The 12589-nt window shown below is 44.4% G+C and overlaps 1 long non-coding RNA gene across 1 annotated transcript; it reads right to left on the bottom strand.

The window, feature by feature from the left end:
* Nucleotides 1–6364: 6364 nt before the first annotated feature.
* On the bottom strand, nt 6365–11705 carry LOC136767965 (uncharacterized). The gene is made up of 2 exons (XR_010821912.1): nt 11183–11705; nt 6365–8585 (listed from the first exon to the last, which is right to left on the bottom strand). It is a non-coding gene; the product is annotated as an uncharacterized LOC136767965 (long non-coding RNA).
* Nucleotides 11706–12589: the final 884 nt, after the last annotated feature.

Here is a 12589-nt window from a genome sequence, read left to right as displayed (position 1 = left end):
TGAGTCATTTAGCCGCAGCCTGCACTGTTGTTAAGTGCAAGGTCTGCGGTGTAGAACATCTGACTAGGGCCTCTAAGCAGGAGAGGGCCTGCAACCTGTGCGGTGGCGGAGGGCACCTTTTTAGGAATTGTCCCTCCTCCTATGCAAATAGGGTGCGGGCCCTCGGGGGTAGTGGAGAGAGAGAAAATCAAGTGGAGGCTCCTCCAAAGGAGATACCCCAAGATAGGGGTAGAGAGGAAACAGTCCTCAGGAGTCTTATAGGCTCCCTCTCTGACTCTGGGTCGGAAGTGGAGGCAGAGGGGGAGTGGACGGTTGTGGCGGGAAGAAGGGCGAAGGACAGAGAAGAGGAGCATGGGTGGGGGGGGTGCGAAGAGCAAGAGGATTAATTCCCCCCCTGCCAGCTCCCCCCCCGCTGCAGAGACCTCCACCTCTCAGTTTTATACTGGCCAAAGCACTGACGCTCCGGCTGCAGCGGCCACTCCCTCAAGTCGTGGGTCCCGACCAGGTCCGTGGTGCCCGGGGGAGATCGGCGGCCGACAACGCCATGCTGCTCAGGGATGTCGTGGCCTACTCGAACGAGAGAGGGCTTCCCCTGGTCCTAATAAGCTTGGACCAGGAGAAAGCCTTCGATAGAGTGGGCCACGAATACCTGCAGCTCGTCATGGAGAGGATGGGTCTCGCTCTTGGCCTGAGGAAATGGGTTAAGATCATTTACAACGGTCTAAGCAGCAGGGTCCTTGTGAACCGCCACCTGACCGAACCATTTCCGGTCAGGTCGGGGGTCCGGCAGGGTTGTCCCCTGTCGGCCCTGCTGTACGTCCTCTGTCTGGAGCCGTTCATGCAGGCGATCCGCCGGGACGTCCGGGTGACAGGTTTCCATCTCCCGGGTTCCGGCGGAGAGCAACTGAAGGCCCTGGCCTACATGGACGACGTGGCCGTGGTTTGCACGGACGCTCCGTCCGTGGCCAGGGTCGAGGAACTGCTGGACGGCTTCTGCAGGGCGACGGGGGCCGCTGTCAACAAGGCCAAGAGCGAGGTCTACCTCTCCAGGGCATGGCCTGTCGGCCGGGGCCCGCCAACCGTGTTCCCTGTGAAGCCGTCTATCAAGGTTCTGGGGATCACGATCGACGGGACCAACACGGGCACCCGGTGCTGGGAGGAGGCCTTATCTAAGGTTCAAAAGAAGATCCACGGCTGGAGCACAAGGACCTTGACGATGGCTGGTAAGGTGCTGGTCGTAAAGGCCATCCTCTTCCCGATACTCCTCTACGTAGGAATGATCTTCCCCCCAGACAAGGTCATCGCAAAACTAGTGACCCGAATTATATTTCGGTTTGTCTGGGGGAGCAAAATGGAGAGGCTGAAAAGAGTGCAGATGGTGAAGGGTACCCTGGATGGAGGCAGGGGGGTCCCGGACGTTGTGCGGCTGATTAAGGCGCAGGGGCTGGCATATGTAGCGTAAGGTACACTTATAAATTTCAATTTAAGAAGTGAATTTATAGTATCGCCTTATCACGAATCCTGGAATCTTGTAGAACTCAATTTCTGTAATAATTGGACACACACACCAATTGCAAAGATATAAATTGTCAAATTTATTCAAAAACAAAGACTAAATGTAGCACTACACTAATTATACAAAAGGGAAAAACTAATTAAAATTCTACTCTAGATCAACAAATCAAAGACAAATCACTTCCGTGACCAAATCAAAGACCATGGGATCGCATATGATAACACACAAATCGTTAAACAAAAAAGGTTATAAACACATTGACTACAATAACGGTTAGTAAGACGAAGGTGAGTCTCTCGTTAGTATTGTTAGTCAGACATTAAATAACTACGCAGGTTAGTATTTATGTCAGGTAACTTCTCGTTATATATACATCAGTCTCATTTACGTTTAGGTGCCGAGAAAGATCCTATCATTACTTGTTACCACAATTTCCCTTAACTGATTATTATTCAATGATTAAGGATAGGCAGGGCCACCAATAATCTAATGTCTATTAACTTGTGTCAATTTCAGACTAAACAGTTAAACAGGAATGAGAAGATATTTCTCAGCGTTGACAGGTTTTATTTCTAAAATTATCAACAAAACAGTTTAATGCAACACACATTTATATTTAAGAAAACTAAATGATATTACACATTCTAGAGTTATGAATCACAGATTAACATTTCTAATTGATTTCTCAAATGTCATGAATCATGAACTCCAAACTGTTAAACTTATCTGAACTTCGTCGCAGAGAGGCCTCTCTGTCTTCGGGCTCAGATAACAGCACACGGCACGAGGTCCTTGTGGTTTGGAACAAAGGCAGTCCGGTTCGGCTTTGTCCAAGAACTTCCACTCAGTCGATGCACCTGGAAGTTGGGGTTACGCGAATGTAGAGTCTTTTCCAAACAGATTTTCCACTGGTTTGAAGGCTCCAAGGTTGTGCACAAAATCTTCTTTGTAAGCAGGGTTCCACCGTAGTTACTTGAAGACAAAGTCTTTGAGGAAAGCAGGGCCCTGTTTGTTCCAAGGGTCAAGTTTCTTAAGACTCAAATAGCTATTTAAATGACTGAACACTTGTGTATACAGTCAACTTAGTCAATTTTCCAGCTGTAAAACTCCACTGATCAGGTGGGCACAGGCGGGCAGCGCAGTCTGTAAAGTTCTTTATTTGATAAAGTCCTTTAAAAGAATCCTTCGTACGGCTCAATCTCCTTCTCCCAGTTTAACTCTTCTGTTGCCGGCAAAGACTTGGTTGGTTTCTGGTTCCGGTTCGGGCAACAGAGCTTTCAGCCCCCAGTGTCCTATTGGAGGGGGGCTTGATTTATGACTGATGTCAATCCATGACATCTTTTGGAAATGCCGGTTGGCCCGGGTTCGTACCTCTATGTTTGGATTTCGGCTCTCGTCCACAAGAGTTTTTTTATTACCTACAGGCCCCTTTCTCCAGACATCTCATAGCAGGATTCCAAACTATTTGGCCTATTCTCAGTGCCATCCTCCCCAAAACTGTCATTTTGATGTAAACCAGTTCCAAGCTGATGAGTTAAGGAAATCTGATAACTTTGGGGGGGAGAGGTCTTCTTTAGATCAGTGCTTCAGCTCAGCTAAAATGCTCTTATCAAAATACACCCAACATAACGCTACACATATGTGGTCAAGAACATCCAGGCTGCTGGAGACCATTCGGCCTCTGCGACATGGATAACACCAGGCCGCACTTGTGGGATCCCCCGCCGTTCTACAGGGCGCTCCGAGCCTTTGCGCTCGAAGTAGGCCTCCATAAAGTTGTGCTGGCCTCCTGGGATTATAAGACCATGTGTAGCCAGATAGAAGATTTTCCTCCCAAAACCTGCCGGTTTATCAGGGCTAACGCTACGCACGTTTGCCTCACAAACACGCAGAAAGATGTCTCCTGGATGGCTGTGAGTCGGTGTCTCCCCACCCGAGTGTTCATGCACAGAAGGGGCCTAGCCTCTTATGACATCTGCCCCTACAAGGGTTGCCTGTTGAAGGAGACGGAAGCTCATATCTTTAGGGATTGCCCCTCCGCCTGCAGGGTCTGGCTCCTGTTTTCTCCATTCCTCCACAGGTTTGCCGTTCCTGTGCGGGCGACCGCCCAGCAGATCCTCTATGGACCAGCCAGAGGAATTACATCAACAACCCTGAGGTGCTGGTGGCGTGTCGTCTGCGCAGTGAAACAGGCCCTGTGGGAGGGACGGAACATCTGTTTGTTCAACAAGCAGGAATTGGACCCAATCGTCATCGCGCGGAGGAGCATGGTACTAGTCAGGGATTATGCAATCTGGATGTCCATCAGAGGGGCAAGGAGGAAGCCTTCAAGAACTGGCAAATACAAGATCTGGGGGAGCGCAGGATCCCATGATGGGACCCACCTCCGGGGACAGCCATCTCCCCCTGCTGGAGCCCGAGTCCAAGATCTTTTAACTACTTTTAACTAATGATTGTTTTTAAAATACGATTTGAAAAATGAATTTTAATTGTTTTTAAAGAATTAGTTGATTTTAAATGCACTTGTTTTGGTATTTGGTTGGTTTTGTTCAGTTTTTTTCTTTTGTCAAATACATTGGCCGTTTGGTTATAATTTTAAATGCATCAGATTGTTTTGGTTTTGTTTTTTATTTTATGGTTTTATTTGTTTTATGATTTATCTAATGCATTTTCAGTTAATTTCAATGTATTTGACCATATTGTTTATTTGTTTAATGGATTTATTTGGCAGTATTGCCCTAATCACAAGTTTATTTGATTTATTGCACGTTTATTTGAGTCCATGTATTTTGTTTAAGTTAATCACTGTAAAATTTTAAAATTTTTAAGTGATTTTTAAGAATTGATTTAAATTTTTTTTAATCATAAGTATTACAATTTTGAATTTGTATTATTGAAATGTAAAATACTTATCCAAATTAAAACCGTATATATACAAAAAGGGTTTATTTACAAAGGGGAGGGGAGTATATACAACTATGTACAATATTACAAAACAGACATGATAACAATAATAATACAAATAATAAACAAATACTCACAGAGGCGGTGTCGGTTAATACTGAAACGAAACAAAACCTATCTAATCTAGTCTGAAGGGAATCCACTACCTGACTTGTATTTCTGGAACAGACCTTAACACTAACTAAACTTGACAACTAATACAAAGGGGTGATCACCACCCCTACCTAAATATGTAATGTACTAGACAACATATATCCTTACATGTAAACATGTAAACCCATGGGTATCACACCTATCTACCCATTTTCCCCTGAACAAAAGTCAATAACAGATTACAACGTGACAAAACCAAAACAGAAAAGAAAACAGTAGGTATTTACACAAGGAAAACACAAATCAATCACAAAGGTAATTTTAACACAAACAAACAGGGTAGCAACACGAAAACACGATATATCTGCTCTTGAAATGGAGAAACGACAGGCATTTAAACAGTCGAGACATCAGATTGGACAGGAGCATGGGACAGCGGAGTTTGAATGATGGGGATGTGAACCAATCACAGCTGGACACCTGCCTACAATAGGGATAGGGAGAACAGAACACAGAGTACATGTCAGTACACACCAGTACACATATGCAGATACATAAGGCACATTACAACAAGGATGCGGATATCCTGGTGCCATCAGGAAGAGAATCAGCTACCTGAACCCCTTGGTGCCAGTGTGGACGAAGCTTTTCAACAGTCTGATCCTGGCCATCCTGTTGTATGGCAGAGAGGTCTGGGGCCCGGCTCTCAGTGCAGACTTCGACAAAAGGCAGACGAGCCCCACAAAAACCCAGCACACCGATTCCATGGGAATGTTCTGAAGCTCTACAGGAGCTCCCCAACAATGGCTGCCTAGCTGAACTGGGGCACCTGCCTCTGGGCTGGGTAGTGCAGAAGAGAGACCTGAAATAATGGCTACACACCTACACCTGAAACACAGCGACCCAGAGTCCCTACAGCACAGCACCATGAGGCAGCAGCAATGCACCCCACACACAGACACCCTCGGCCAGCTGGCCCCGAGACTCTACGTCCAGATTCACACCGAAGTAGCCGGGGCAGGAGACAGCCCCCCCAAGCAAAAGCCCATCACCACAGCACAACACAACACAACACTGAACAAATCAAACCGCAAAACAAGCTGGAGGTCGACAGGGCCCTGAACAGAGGATACACCCCAGCAGACCACCTGACACAGGACAAAGACCTAAAGCCGAGACAGACTCTGACCAGATATAGACTCAGTGATCACAGTCAGGAGGTGGAGACTGGACGACACAGGCAGACCTGGAGCCCCAGAGACAGACGCCTGTGTGGACAGTGTGGGGCTGGGGAGGTAGAGACGGGCGCACTTTGCTCTGAGCTGTGCCAGTTACACACAGGTCCGGACACCTTCTTCCCCAGCATAGTCCCTGACTTCTTCCAGCTCAGGACAGAGGCCCGGCTCAGAGTGGTGCAGGGAGAGCACAGAGACTGGACAGTGATCACAGCAGAGCACATCACAGCCTGCCACATGGCCAGAGAAGCACAACCATGTCTCCAAACCAAATGTAAATAAATTTAGTATTGTTTGTATAGCTTTTTAACCCTTTTATTACTTTATTGTATTTATTTTCACTTTTATTGTACCATGTCTGCAATGTGTCTAAACAGGTCATGCCAATAAACCGTTTTGAATTAGACAGACAGACAGACGAGAGGTCTGTTTAAAGAAGGCCTATAGCAATTTTTATAATTTATATTTTAATACATTTTATGTTCTACTTTTCAAAGAACACAAGTGCAAATATAAAAATCGTAAGGTTTAAAAACATACAGGACTTAAACACCAGTTTAAAACAAAAACAATTTTTATTGTTTTTGTTGACAGAGAACAAAAATAATTTTCCTTCGTCACATTTTGTAGGTGAACAACTATTCAAATTAGTTACTCTGGGTGAAAAAAAAAAAAAAGAAATAACAGTATTTGACTGCAGTGTAAATGTCGTTTGTTTACGCAGGTGGCACAAGTGGAAACCACTTAGAACTCGAAGCAGTAAGCAATTTCCCGCAGAGTCTGGATGTGGGTGCGGGTCCCTCGGTTTCGGAGAATATTCTTGATCTGCGCATCCAGATCCTGATACTTCCGTTTCCTCGGAGCCGGCTCCTCACCGCAAATTAGCTTCTCGATTTCATTGTCCAACTTCATCTGCTGCTGCTGAAGCACATCAATGAAACGAAAGATATTGTTCACCTGAGTTCCGACGAGGGACTGAAACCTGCGGTGGAAAGCCTCGACCTGGTTGTTGGTGCGCTCGTTGTCGTTCAACGTACTCTCGTGTACATTCCAGAAGAGAACAGGGAACTTTGGAATTTGACGACTACCAACCCTGCGTCGACCAATGTAGGTGTCCTCGAAGTAGTTTGCTACGGGAATCGCGCGGTGATCAAAATGGTTGTCCGAGATCAGCAACTCAAATGCTTCTTCCACATCGCCAGGAGGAATCAAAGCCAGCGCAGGAAGGCATTTGATCCAAACGGCAAATTCTAGGTCTCCCTGGTAATCAGCCTGCAGTCCCAAAGCCTGGACTCGGCGCCAAATGGCCTGGCAGAGGTGGAAGAAGCAACCCGCAGCATTCATAGTCGGAAAAGCTTCACAGAACGCTCTGATCGCGGCTTGTTCAAAGTCTGTCATCAGTACATCAGGGCGCAGACATGGCTGCAGATCCACAATTGCCTGCAGCATTCGTTGGTAGGAGGAATGTGTGTTGTTGGGCAAAAGAGCATATACCAGTGGCACAACTTTTGTGTCCATAACTTTGCCGTGAATGGTGTAAACCTGCTCGAAGAGATTTGGGGCTGACATGACAGTACCATACGCATACCATTTAGTGCACTGGGATAAAAGGGCGAGGTTTTCATTGGTGGCAAAAATAATGATTCGATCATCAGCTGGACCAGTATCAAAACGAAGGAATTGTTTTCCATTCGGAAGCACACAACGATCAGCGTCTATGTGTAGGGAATTCAAATTGGCAGGTTGTGGTGGAAGTGGAACACGATTTTGACGATTTCTGTGGCGCTGAATTGTGCGTTTTAATGCACTTTTGGAAGGCATTTTTGTGGCAGAAGCAGGCTGAATGTCAGACGAAACACTTGCAATAATTTGCTCTGTAGTTTCTTGGGTTCTGCCTGCCCTCTCCCGGACAGCCTGCAAAGCTGTCAATGCAGTTTTTTTGGCAGGATCAGGCCCATGATTGTGCTCCCCAAGAAACCGTTTCACCTGATCATCCTGGATGTAAACTCTTCCATTGCATTTAAATTTAGATTTCTGGTCGCAAAACCAGGTCGACACCGTTGGATCAGACAGCAGTATCCTATCTTTATTATAGTAGTAACCATTGCATTCAATCTTGTCATTACCTCGTTCAGTTTTCAACCGTGTGATCTCAGCCGTGGTTTGCTGTCGCTCTATACTGAATGGTTGTTGAGGAACTGTCGCAGGTGATGAATTGTCTGTGGTGAATTGTCGCTGGTGATGAAAAGCTGGTGATGAGCTGTTTGGGATGCAGATCCCCTTCCCTGCACTGTCACTCCCTTCAATTAGCTCCTTTTTCACTGTAGCAGACTGTGGTTCACAAAGTCCCTCGACAGGGAGCTCAGGTTCCAGTTTACAGAGGCCTCCAGTAATATTCTCCAGTCCCTGATTCACAGGAGTAGGAATTCCTAACTCAAATTCAAAAGACTCTGTTTTAATGTGATCAAATGCCACACTGGGTTCACACTGTGCACTGGTAGAGTCCAGTTCAGCACCAGCTGCAATGGGTCCACACTCAGACCCCAGTGCCCCAAGTCCCTGTGTTGACCCCTCAGTCTGTGGCTCTGCCCTGTGACCAGACTCCAGTCCCCTGAGCTCCTCTTCATTCCTGTTCTGCTCAGTCAGCCCCTGGTTGTCTTCAGTATCTGTGGGCTCTGTGTCCTGCCTCAGACTGGAGCTCCACTCCTGCTCACAGTGCTGCTGCTCAATGGGAGCCCTTTCCCCAGAGTCAGGGAGAGCGCTGGTCTCTACAGCTCCTGGAGGAGAGACAAGACAAGAGAACAACATTGAGAACAGCAACTCTGAGAGCAGACCACTAATACAGGTCATAAAAACATCAATAATCAAAAACACTATCAACATGAAAGACACTCCAAATGTATTTATTAGGCTTATTAGGCTGGTGTATGTATTAAATATAGATGCACCATTCCATCATCTCAAATTTCTTGCGCAATGTTAGGGACAGAAGAAATATTGATAGAGTTGCCTCAGATTAAAACATACAAGGTGTTTAAGCTATGTTTCACAATTGATTTGTGCCATGGTATTAAGTAGCTGTCTATTTTGAAAAGAAAGGCAGATAGGATTAGTTTATTAATTTCAGTTCCCTTTTCCTGCCCTTGTTGTCTATAGGCTTCCATGTAATTTGCTACAGTAAATATCTATTAAACATCGCTATAAAGCATATTACAGCTGAATAAATCAGCACATTTAAAATGTGATAAACAGTGGAACCCCAGGATACACAAGGGATACATTCCTAAAAACACAGTGAGTTGAAACAATTGTAACGCTCATGAGGGTTTCCAAGTAGTAGACCCAATCCATAATTGCGGGTGCAACAACATTTTGTATTTATTACTGCAGCACGCACAGGTCTCAGGGACTGAACGCAATCACAATGACTCGTGATAAGGACATTACATACAAAAATAAACCTTTATTTTTCCCTAATTAATTTGATATGAAAATATGTCTGATCAGAGTGTGCATTTCCTGTTACAGATAGGGAATATGCTATGGGTTTTAATGCCATTCCTAATGGTGTGAGGATGCCATTGCAAAATGCCATGAAAGGTACACTTTCCCCTTTGCCTTCACTATATCCACATGATATCTGTAGTGGAGATGGTTACCATAAAAGATAAGATCTCTTAATCAAATTGATACAATGTATATTCCGTTTGTGAATTATTACTGGAATTAACTTTTTCAAAATATGAAATGGGAAAGATATTGAACTGTGTAATTCTTACTGAAGAAGGGGAAAGACAGACTGGGCTCTCCATTAAAGAAAATGGCTGTGAGTAGCTGTTATAACCCAGGCAGGTTGGGGACCTGGTCTGCATAAAGACAATAGCTGGGTACAGCTCTTGATTACAGACAGGTTTGCCAATCAGGCCCACAGACACTCAAGAGTGGGGTGTAACTGCAGTTTGCTTGCCAACATAAACAACAAAAGACCCCTGAAACAAAAGGCATGTGACCTCCAGTTAGGAATGTGATGTCTGCCTCAGACAATGGTCAACCAAGATCCAGTATTTTACAAGCCATTTCTCAGGTCTCCCCTTACAACATCATATGATAGGTTGCGATAGATTAAACACTCCCAGGTTGCATCACTCTCTGTATTTCTGCCTTTACTTTAAGAGTTGCTTCCCTCGCATGCATTGAATACACTATCCACAGCCGAGAATCAACCTGAATCCCCCATTAGGAGAATCAATCCACTACATTACTGACCAACAAAATAAAAGAAATGTCAGAATAATTCATAAATGTTTTTAAGATGGTATTTTTTCCATAGCCAAAGCTGTTGTTGCCATCATCATCATTATTATTATTGTAATTCTTGTTGATATATTCCATTTACATGCCTAGAATAAACCCTCATAGCTATGCTGCATTTTAATTAATGCCTTTAGAAAACTGACAAGTTCGGTTTATGGCAGTGGGAATGTTCTCTGTTGTGATCTGTAAACTTGCCAGCATCAGAATATATATAGAGGTTACTGCAGCTATTAGATTTTATACATACATATATATATATATATATATATATATATATATATATATATATATATACATATATATATATATATATATATATATATATATATATATATATAAAATGCAAATTAAGACCCTGGTAGACATGTTTGCGAAATAAGATTTTGTCAACTAAAAAATAAGGCCTGATATTGAAATTAACTACTCATTCTATAACAATTATAATGAATCAATTACGAATCTATTATGGACCTGTACTTATTCTCAGCTGTTCTAGACTGATCTAAATGTATACACATTAAAATAAGTAACACATTTAAATTCAACTGAATGTTAATTATTTTTGGCATCGCATACTTTGATCAAACAAATGACGAGATACGAGAAATCTTTTAATTCTGTTAACGTTCACCTCCACAAATCTAAATTCTCGCTCAAAAAACATACTTGTATTTTTTAAGGATATAGCATAGTACAACATATTATCACAACATAACTTTTCACTAGATTGCAATATATTTGTAACAATGCCACTTAGTATATAGTTAAATTGTACCCGACAACTGAACAACTTGTAACAGTATCTATTAAAACGATTCTTGCAGAAGCGCAGAACGGAGTAGAACGCGTACATTCCAGGCATTTGTAGCAAAACAAATGAGCGTCAAGGTTTCCTCAGCATTGTAGAAATAACTGCATTATTTGTATATGTTTGATGATATGATTACATCTTAGTGGATGCCGTATTTGATCTACTGGATTTCTACGTTGTTTAACGATGCAAGTCAATCCATCAACCGATTGCTCTATCCAATACAAAATAAAGTAGAAAGTTAGTTACCGTCCGCTGCTGCCCGGGTCTCTCCCTCTCTCCTCCCGGCTCCTCGGCTCTGCACAGGCGGCCCGTCCGCTCCGGAGCTCCAGTGACACACAGCCGCCTCCCCCGCCACCATGAGCTCCTGCAGCCTCCGCCTCAGCGCCTCGTTTTCTCTCTGTCTGCGGGTTATTTCCACCCGGGACTCCGACACCGTCTCTTCCACCGCCTTCCAGATCTCACACAGGGCGGCTCTCATCAGCTCGGCCAGCGCCGAGGACAGGCGGCCGCTCAGACACGGAGAGAGGGCCATTGTTGTTCAGTACAGTCGGAATAAGCTGCACAATAATACGAATAGAACCTGCATGTGTTCTAAACAGAACCCGTCTCATCAAGATTCGAGAGAACGAGGCTGCGGGTGATACTGCTGCCGTCTCAGCTCGTGGCTCCTGTGTTGTTGTTTCCTCGGGCTGAAGCTCAAGCCCCGCCTCCAACCCGAGCGCTGCTTCGGACCCGTTCGTGATGCGCAGATTTCCGCAGTTCTACGCAGAACTGCAGGGATGCGCGTTCTTCTAGTGTTGCTGCGTGACGTCACTAAGCTCCCAAGCTGTGAGACAAAGAGACGCTGCAGTGATCAAGAGGGACGTGTTCAGCTGAGTGAAAACTACTGCTGCCCCCTAGTCTAACGGAGGTGAACGACAATGTATCGCACAACGAAGCTGGGGGAATTTAGGGGTTTGGCACAGTTGATTTCACCCCCTCCCCCCCGGACCTCACTTCACCTGTGACCCCCTCCCCACCTCACTCCACCAGCAAAACCCCTCCGCCCTCACTTTCTTTTCAATTTGGGAGGGAAATACGTGATTTGGGGGATTTTTAGGACCAGATTGTGGGGAAATTATAGAGAGGACCTGGCAACACTGTTGTCAACTCAACACCATAGATTTTAGCATGGTCAATGCTTAATTAAAGAATTACATCAAATATTTTAACAAATATAATGTAAATTAATTATGCATAATAAAGCTGATTGGTAAATGATTCGTAATTCAAATTTTGTACATAAAAACTATAAAATATTTAAAAAATGATACAAAAATGAGTCTTCCAATTACATTGATTACTGTGCAAGGTCTGTGAAAGGCGTTCTTTGATCAGATGCGTGTGTGACTTCAGACGTGGGAATTTGGAATTCCTAGTATGTGACGTCACCGTATCACAATAATGCTTAATTCCCATAGATATACATAGAACTAGATCCACCCAAGGCTGATTTTCAGTGGAATTTCTGTCCACCATCTTAAATGAATCTGATAATTTAAGTCCATTCCTCGAAGCCGGATAGAGGCTAAACTTGTCTCGTAAACTGGAAGATGACTTCCGGGTTCGTGCTCGTGCTACCTCACAAGGGAGGATTGCAGAACACAGAGACAC

This window comes from Amia ocellicauda, chromosome 14 (assembly GCF_036373705.1).
Source record: "Amia ocellicauda isolate fAmiCal2 chromosome 14, fAmiCal2.hap1, whole genome shotgun sequence".
Classification (NCBI taxonomy): domain Eukaryota; kingdom Metazoa; phylum Chordata; class Actinopteri; order Amiiformes; family Amiidae; genus Amia; species Amia ocellicauda.
The sequence above is the reverse complement of the archived record's forward strand: the minus strand, read 5'-3'. Positions and strand labels throughout refer to the sequence as shown.